General features: G+C 37.8%; 1 long non-coding RNA gene across 1 annotated transcript in view; it reads left to right on the forward strand.

Annotated features, from left to right (window-relative positions):
• The first annotated feature begins 1,412 nt into the window (after positions 1-1,412).
• LOC112487398 (uncharacterized) overlaps positions 1,413-7,406 on the forward strand; it is a 32,929-nt gene continuing 26,935 nt past the window's right edge. The window contains exon 1 of the long non-coding RNA XR_003050463.1: positions 1,413-1,463. This is a non-coding gene — a long non-coding RNA (uncharacterized LOC112487398). The remainder of the gene's footprint in view (positions 1,464-7,406) is intronic.

The raw sequence follows: 7,406 nt of genomic DNA on the forward strand, positions 1-7,406 counted from the left end.
AAGCGTCTACATGAATCAAATCTCACATCAGGCGCTGGGTTTGAGCTGACATAATTGCCCTGACTTTTGACTCGGTGATATTCAGCACCAGAAAAAAAAATTAACAATAATTCCATCTGTATCAACGACCAATCAGGAGATAAATGATATTTGTAGACTGTAAAGACGTTAAAATCCTCCGTACGGCCGCAGTAATCCCACTCTGGATCTACCACTGATCGGGGAAACGTGATTCTAATCTGGTGATCCGATAGGATTATTTGATGTATAATGAGGAGCAATGAGGGATTACATGTCGACGCAGGCCTTGAACTTGTTTTTCCTAATTCAATCACTGCAAGTCAAACATGGAACATTATAAGGAATAAAAAAAATGTTTTTTTTTAATAAACCAGATGAAGGTCTCCCAGGAGAAGAGAATTTTTTTGTTTGTTTTTACAGAAGACAATGAGGCAATGAAACAATAGCACAAAGAGATAAATATAATGCAACAGTAAAGAATACACAATCAAATTAGCATTCAATTGAAAAGTTCCAGGAGCGTTGTTTTGTTTTGTTTTTCAAAAGGATTTTGGACTTTTTTAATGCTTTCAAAATCATTAATGTGTGAACATACATAATCCGAATGTCACTCAAGCATTTCTCCTGTGCACTGCCCCCTGTTGGTTACCCATTGTAAAAGAGCTTTAATGCCAACGGTTCAAGTCGACGACCGACTGCGACTTTTCATGCGTTTTTGCTCATAAACAAGGACAGAATGCGAAATTGTGCGTTCTGAATTTGTTGAGCGGGAAAAGTGATTTTCTTTTATGATCAAAATCAATGAAGACGATGAAGTGAGTGAATAATACAAATGCATTTTAGAAGTTGTCACTTGCTATTGCTGATATTGCGCTGTAGTGTATGTACACGCCGTAATGTACAATTGCAAATGATTGAAGGCAGGAAGCTAGCGCCGCGCGTTAGATCAGCTGTCATGTCATTGGAGATTAAATCCATCCACGTAATAATTCTTTCAACTTCATTGCAGGAAGTGACAGTCCTGCTGTATGTCCGTTTGAGTTGAGATACGAAAAAATAAATTCAATTAAATCTTATTCGAGTCACGGTCCTGAACCGGGAGTGTATGGTGGAGGAGCTGTGATTGACATGAGCCGTTATTGGCTCTTCTGGGCTGTCGGGCATTTACTCAGCAACACTTCAAACGTTTCCACAACACAGTTGGTGCATGATTAACGTCGTTTACTGCTAACCACACTTACTTACCAAAGTGCGCGCTGCAAAGCATAGTGGCTCTCTGGGGCTTTAAAGAGCTCTGAAGTTGGGTGTTTGATTTCATGAGGATTTTTTATAATTGGTCTGCTTTCTAGTGGCCTGGAATGAACACTTTAAAATTGTTGTTTGTTTGTTTTTTTAAAGGATGGAGAGAACTTGAACATCAGGCTCCAAGATGTCCAAAGCAGGTAGATACTGAAAATATACATTAAAACTTTCAAAAAATGCCATAGATGTTTTTCTGACATAAGTCGGTTATGAGGGTTTGAGCTGAAGCTGAAGCCTCAAAAAATACACTTTGACATAAGTTGAGGGTTTGAGCTGAAGCTGAAGCTGAAGCCTCAAAAAATACATGCTAGGTATTGAGGTTGTACAGTATTTACAGCTGGCAGAGCTTCAGTGAAGCGTCTTCCAGCAGTGTGTGCAAATAACAAGATGGTTCTTGACTGTGTTTTTTGAAGAAAGTGGCTGAAGGTTGGAATTGTTGGATATAAAGTGCCTTAAATATTTAAATCTGATTAATTTTACTATTAATTTACACATTCATTTCGATATTTGTCCTCAATTTATTTCAATATACATTATAGGCAGACAGTCAATATAAAGAAATATACAGTAATGATATAGCAATATATAACTAAATATGTTTATACTCATACATGTGTATATACAGTATATATACACATATATAGTATTTAGCAGTATATATGTGTATATGTATGTGTATATGTATTTAGCAATATATATGTGTATGTATGTATATATGTTTACATATGTATGTATATATGAACAGATATATATGTATATATGTAGATATATGTGTATGTATAATACATATAATTCAAATCTATTTATTTTATGACTTAATTTTTATAGTTTTTATTATGTTTTACATTTAAACATTTGCTGTGCTTCCATATGATGATTGGACGTTCTGAATTTGCCCGTAGATGAGATGTGTTTACTATGTTTTTCCAGTCCTTTCTCCCGTTTCATACGATTGTGCGAGCTGCGCCAAAGCTCAGATTTAAGTTTTTTCTTTCATTGTAAGAAAGTTCTAACCTTAGGATAAAAAAGTTAAGATAAAAGGGAGATGTTGGGTGAAAAAATTTAAGGGCTTTAAGTGGCTCAGTCCGTTACTGCAGGCAGGATCAATCAGATCTTAAAGAAGCTTCTAAATATAACAGCCGCTGTAATCTACAAAACAGAGAGTTGCTGGTGGGAGCCAGCGCTGAAGGGAGATCCAAAGCAACTTCAGATTTGTCAGTTCACATACACACACACATACACACACACACTTATGCTCTTCCAGCTAACAAACACTCTCACTAACAGGCTGACACACACACACACACACACACACCCCTGAAGACTCGTCTGACTCAAATGTGTGCCTTCACATTTTACGCGATGTGCAAAGTAGAGAAGGAGCGACTGCTGGGGGTTTTGTTGTCAAGATTTCATGGTGACAAAGAGGCAGCCTTCCCCTGGGGACCAGTGAGTTTGATCAAAGTGGAGCTTTGTTCCAAGTCACTTTCACCATCCAACCCCTCACGCTAATGAACGAGCTTACGGCGCCGCCTAATGAAGTCGTCAGCGGCTAATGAAGTTGACAGTGTTGTTCACAGCTTACAATGATAGTAATATTGTAACATTGTCGTAGTGCGAAGACCTAACGGCCGGCCAGGAAGGGACAGAACTGCTTTTGAAAACCCCTCCTCCGTCACAGGATGACTACTTTCGGTTCCATTTTTATGAACTCTTTCACAGCATTAGCAATATTGTCAGCAGAAAGCTGCTTTTCTTAAACTCAATAGTTCTACTTAAAAAAGCAAGCAACTAGATCATGTTGCAGTGCCTTTGTAATGATATTTTGAGCATGGCAGATGATTACAATTTATGTAAATAAAACCTGCGGCAATGAGCTGGCTTAGCATCAGCTAAATTTAACCCTTAAAAAATGTAATTATTTCTTACACCTTTCTTAAATAGTGCCACTCTACACCTCGAAGCTGCCATGCTCAACGGCCCGTACGGCCATATTGTTAATGTGCAATAAACAACAACCTTAATTGTCCATTAATCTGAGGTTGATCGGCATAATTATGCGCCGCCGAGGCTCCGGAGACGCAGGATTCGGCGTATTGCATCATTACGAACATCGGCCGCTCGGCTGCTTTTACAAGACGCCGGCTTTTGCATTAACATTTTGTTGTGACGCCTGCTCAAAGTGAATGATCCAGACTTGGGCATTAAATTAGTATAAAGGTAAAATCATCCAGTGTGTGATTAAACTGTCAGGTTTTTATAATGATATAAAAAATATTAATAAGAAGTGTTGTTGAGGGGGTGGGGGTTGTGGCCTCCATTACTTGTGTGGTAAACAATGCCTTTGTGCAATGTAACGTAAAATGACGTTATTTTATGGGGATTTAATTGATGAGTCGACATAATAACACTGCTTTCAACAGCTGGGCTTAAACTGTGTTCATGAAAAGTGATATGCCCCCTGGTGTGGATCTCTGATAACAGGATAACAGATAATAGGTGAATCTAAATATGCGTATCCGTGGCTCTGTTTGCCTCCTGGAAATTGTGTTTACTGGCTTTTCCAAGGATTCTGCATCTGTGCACTGTTAACCACTTATGCTCGTGTGGCTGCAGCGGTGACAGCACAGTAAACGTAGCCTAGCGTATTGACAATGTTTTGAGCACATCAAACATCCATATAGTTCAGGGCTAAAGACGCTGCAGAGACGCCGGTGTGAAGCAGGGGTACACTGTCAGAGAGACGCTGCAGCAGCTGCCAATCTCCCCGCTGTAATAAAAGCCTCGCCTGCTCAAACAAAGACGCTCCGTGCCTTCCACTATATTGGCATAGCAAAGAAAAGAAAGTCACCAATCACTTACGGCTGAGAGACAGTTTTATTGCTGCAGTAACTCTCACCTTTACACACACACACACACACACACACACACTGCAGGACAGCCTCAGTAATGTGGTTGCTAGGAAACACCTAGGGGCCAGCTCTCTTCGTATCTGACCTGATTAGTTAATTGCAGAAAGTGAGCAAGTGGCAAAATTGCTCTAAATGCCACAGACACTTCCTTGTTACCACTCTATAGCAGTTAGCGGTTAGCGGTCAGCTTGTTGTAACCTGACTGTTTAAAACTCAGTAAAAACAAGATACTGAAAGTTAATTTACCTTTTTTTTTTAACCAGGATTTGTATTGTATATTTATAGTACGTATAGTACCTACTGTATAGATATAACAACACTCAGTGGGTGGGGAATTTTTGTAAAATGTTGCCTTACTTAATTTTAGTTCAACTTACGAAACTTACACACATACAACTTAGTCCAATAGTGCTTTTCATTTTGTCCGCGCCCCTTATTTTCCTTTCATTTAGCTTCATGTTTTTTATTATTTGTTTTTTTTTTTTTTTGGTGTTATTGTCAGTTTTAAAGTATGGAGGTTAAAGCAAATTCATTTATTTGTGTGCCTTAAAATGTTAATACGTATAAATCTTAATACTGTATAAAACATTTTGAGTATTCACACTTTTTTAAAGACTAAATATCATAGATTTTAATGATATAAATATAAATATAAATGAAGAAAAAATATCAACGGCTAATTAATAATGTTGAACCAAATTAAAAGCTCAGGCCTTCTTTTTTTATCTCAGTCCGTGTATCAAGATAATGAGAAAATTCAAATATAATTTTCTGTTATACAGTACTTTTTCACATTATTTTTAACAATTTTTCACAACAATAATTCCATCATTTGATTGCGATTAATCGTGATTACATTTTGATTTTGATTAATCACGATTAAAAGTGATCAATCAATTAATCTGATTAAAATTTCCAACTCATTGACAGCCCTAGTGTCCGTATAAATGAAGTCAGGGCAGGTGAGAGGAAATGTTCAGTTGCAATAAATGCCATCTTACTTCACTAAGACCTCGCAGAAAAGACGCTTTGATTTAGCTGCTAACTGATGGAGTTAGCGTTAGCGTTAGCTGAGCGTAATATAACCTTTGAAGCTGCAGATGACACGCGTTGTTTCCACAGGTGCTGAGGTTTTTCCCAGGTCTTCTTATCAATGAAGATGTAAATCTCATGTAAATATCACCTCCACACCAGGGTGACTCGTCTTTTCTTTTCCCTTTCATTCAGCAAAGTCATCTTTTATCAGTCCATTTAAAAAATACGGCCGACCGACGACTTTGACTCGTCCCAGAAAATGACCTTTGCCTCAAAATGAAGTCGTTGGTAACCCAATTACTGAGGGAAATGTCAGGCTGGTAATTACATCTGGTGTGAATCATGGACACAGGACATGTCTTACCACCTGTCTCTGGAATATCCAGGTCTTTTTCTCTCTGATTGACTGAAAGATGCACCAATGGATGTGCAAAATAAAAATCATTCATATCAATACCTTTTCCATCCAATGATGTTTGGCCATGTTTAAGAGGCGGTGAAGGAGGCGGGAGATAGGATGGGATTCTACAGGTGTAGAAAGGTGGCTTTTCACATTCAGATTCCTTTGGAGGAGCTCTTGCTTCTTTGTTTTATTACATCATATATATATATATATATATATATATATGTCAGGATAATAGTCTGACATCAGGTCATAAAAATCCGAAACTTTGTAGCTTTCAGTTCTAGCAGAGTCATTGTCCTTTCTTCATCCATCCATCGTCATCGTCAGTAGGTCAGCGACTGTAGTTGTCACGTTGTCCTCCTCCTGTCTTGTTTTTGAGCCTGTTCTGCACAGAGTTGAACAGAATAACGTCACATGGATCTAATGGAACAGTTTGAGGAGTGAAAATGAGAAATGAAACTGAGAGATGTAGCCTGTTCGTGACAGAGGATTGCACGTTCTCGGGCCTGTTTTTCCTGGCCAGACCAAATATACACGTACGACCAGATTCAGGCGCAGATGGCGGCTCTGCCTCTGTCCTACAGGACAGCAGATGGGGGAGGGTCTCAGCTCCACGGCCTCACATCCATTCTGCTCTCCGTTCCTGTTGTAAATCAAAGTCAGATGATAATTTTTTTTTCTCTCCTCCTTTCTTCCCCCCTCTCTCTCTCTCTCTCTCTCTCGTTTGTTAAATCCTCCTCTTATCGTCTGTGGGGGCAACGCGTCCTGTCGCTTCATAAATTTAGCCGGGAACACACAGCACCACAGTGTTCCACATTTACAGAATGGTTATTTGTTGCACCAACACACAGACTTGATGCACCACCATAGTGGTTTCCAAGGTGTGTGTCTGTGAGTGTGTGTGTTGGAGAGGTCATGCCCCTCAGGGGCATGGAGTGTGTTGTGAGAGAGAGAGAGCAAAACAAATGAATTAAAATGTTTGTTTTGTGGCAAAAAAAAATCACTTCGCTATTTTCCCTTTTTTGTGAGAGTATCAGATTTTTTTATATTAAATTTCCTTTAATTTTGAAGCAGTTGCTACGTATGTGTCAACGTAGTCAGAAAGTTCTCAGACAAATGTTATGCATTCTAATGTCAGATTTTAATAATTAAATTACATTACACAAGGCAGTTGAACAGTATATATATATAAACATATGCACATACATACATACATACACTCATTCATGTATCCATACATATATACATATGAATATATGTATGTATATATCTATATATACATATAGATATATACATATACATATACATATATATACATATATACATACATATATACTGTACATACATACATACCACACATTCATGTATCCATACATATATACATACATATATACAGTACATACATATATTCATATATACATACATATATACAGTACATACATATATTCATATGTATATATGTATATATATGTATATGTATATGTATATATCTATATGTACATATAGATATATACATACATACATACATATTTTAATCAGGGTTTTTAATCCTCATAAACAATTTGACAAAACACAATGAAAACCTGTTACAAATCCGGAAACTTCCCATCCTTGGTGGAGACGAAGGCTCAGGTCGTATCGTATTTGTACAGTATTGACTTTTATTCCTAGCCCTTAAAATACTTCTTTGGCGCAGTACACACTTGAACATCACGACAGTCTCCTGTACA

The sequence above is a fragment of the Cynoglossus semilaevis genome, chromosome 8 (assembly GCF_000523025.1).
Source record: "Cynoglossus semilaevis isolate Cse_v1.0 chromosome 8, Cse_v1.0, whole genome shotgun sequence".
Taxonomy (NCBI): Eukaryota; Metazoa; Chordata; class Actinopteri; order Pleuronectiformes; family Cynoglossidae; genus Cynoglossus; species Cynoglossus semilaevis.